The following is a 2,023-nucleotide window of genomic DNA, read 5'->3' on the forward strand; positions in this document are numbered from 1 at the left end:
ATATCCATTCTCGCAATAAATACCAAAAGATAATTATATTTGATGAATTTATTTTCTATAATACAGGAACAGATATTTTTATTTCAATTAATTTAATTAATTTATTTATATTTTATAAGAGCAATGCTAGGGAACCAGCAACATTTGTGATTGGTAGCCATCAACTAGCCATCAATGATGATTTGATGGTATGAGATTGGTGTGAGATTTCATCCGATAGCTCACCTTTCTCTGCTGGTTACGTGCTGGCCAAAATGCAATAAAATTGCTGCCCCCTAGACTTTTCCATTTTATAATATTATGAGTTGAAACCAATATTATTTCATTAAAAACCAGTCAAAGCTATCACATAATAAAAATTGCTATATTATTTGAATAAATTCAAATTTCAGTGTTAATGAAAATGTACCAGTACAGTGAAGAGTAGAGGAGTTTAGGGTTTTGGATTGGAAAGAAAGTATAATCCATTAATGCTAGTTAAGAGAAATTGTGAATGAAAGAGATAGGTACCGGAAAAGAGAGACTTGGACAAGGTTGCCGGGCCACCACATATGGGCTGGCTCCACCACGTACCTCCTCAGCAACCCTGCCCAACCGTATCCTAACACCTGAGTAGTGATGATCAGCAGCCATGCAACCATGAACGAGATCGACCTTCCGTAGAAGGCCTTGATGATGTTCACGATCCCCACCGCATATGGCGACCCCGACCCGAAGGCGGTGCCGGCGTTCGCAAATATGGTAATCAGCACGTGCTCCTTCATGTTGAAAGGTCCCGGATTCAAGGAGAATTTCTTTGACCCTATCCCGAACTTCGTGGTGGGGAGGACTCTGGCCATGAATCGCCCTATCGGCAGTGTGGCCACCTGCACCGTGATCTGCGTAATGACGAGGGGCTCCGCCCTGTAGGCGAAGAACTGGTTCAGGAAGGAGAGGAGGCAGCAAGAGATAATCCCCAGGAACCACATACGGAAGGTCCAAACGGGTTGGGTTGGATCGTCCGTGTTGGCCACAGTGAGTCTCACTTCCTCAATCGGAGAAACTTCTTCTTCATCTTGTTTCAGTTCCTTGTCTGATTTCGCCATCTCTGGATCTGTGTTGACGTTCTTCATGGTCTCTGAAGCCATAATGTGTGTCACTCCTTCTGATTTGAACTGCGCTGAAGGAGTGTATAAGATGTATACTTAGGTACAGTTTGTTTGAGGTAAGGAGACAGACATTGGGAGACTAAGACATAGTATCATATTTGTTGGCTCAAAGATTAGTACTAAAATTTAAAATTTTTGTCTTTGTCCCTAAAATTTTAATATTTCAGTACCTCCAAAAAGTAGGGACACAGGGACTGAAATTTGTAAAGACGAAGATTTAAATTTTAATAACATTTTATACCTAAAATACCCATATTTCAATTAATTAATTCTAATTTTATCTTTTGTGCAAATTAAATTAGAGTTTTATTCTTGTTTTAATTTCTTTCTCTCACTTTGCACTAAATATAATATTAAAATTTATTTCGGTCTCTGTCTTACTCTCTATCTCTCAGTCTCAGTCTTTTGATATCTATCTGTCTACCAAACGCTACCTTACATATATACGAGAGATATGCTAACAAAGTCAATAATGGATCGTATTTCAGCCTTTCAGGTACACTAACAAAAATTATATCTAATTAATTTAAATTTTAAATTTTAAAATTAAAATTAATTTTTTTATTTTAAATTATTGTTTAAGTTAGTTAAAAAAAACGTTATTCTTTATACTTTCTCTTATTAAAATTTATTTGACTTTGATCTCGTTGAGATAAAAACAGATTAGATTAAGTTGTTATCATTCTTTTATCAACAAAAGAAAAGATAACCATCCACTTAGACATTTTACTAATTTGGATCATAATTATCTATATATATCATTCAATTATGTTATGTATATATAAATAATTAATTATATATTTAAATATAAAATATATATTAAAAATAAATTAAATAATATATATTTATAATTAAATAATAATTAATTTTTTGTA

At 34.2% G+C, this 2,023-nt stretch overlaps 1 pseudogene; it reads right to left on the minus strand.

Annotated features, from left to right (window-relative positions):
- LOC107634642 overlaps positions 1–1,189 on the minus strand; it is a 3,341-nt pseudogene extending 2,152 nt beyond the window's left edge.

The sequence above is a fragment of the Arachis ipaensis genome, chromosome B03, assembly GCF_000816755.2.
Source record: "Arachis ipaensis cultivar K30076 chromosome B03, Araip1.1, whole genome shotgun sequence".
NCBI lineage: Eukaryota > Viridiplantae > Streptophyta > Magnoliopsida > Fabales > Fabaceae > Arachis > Arachis ipaensis.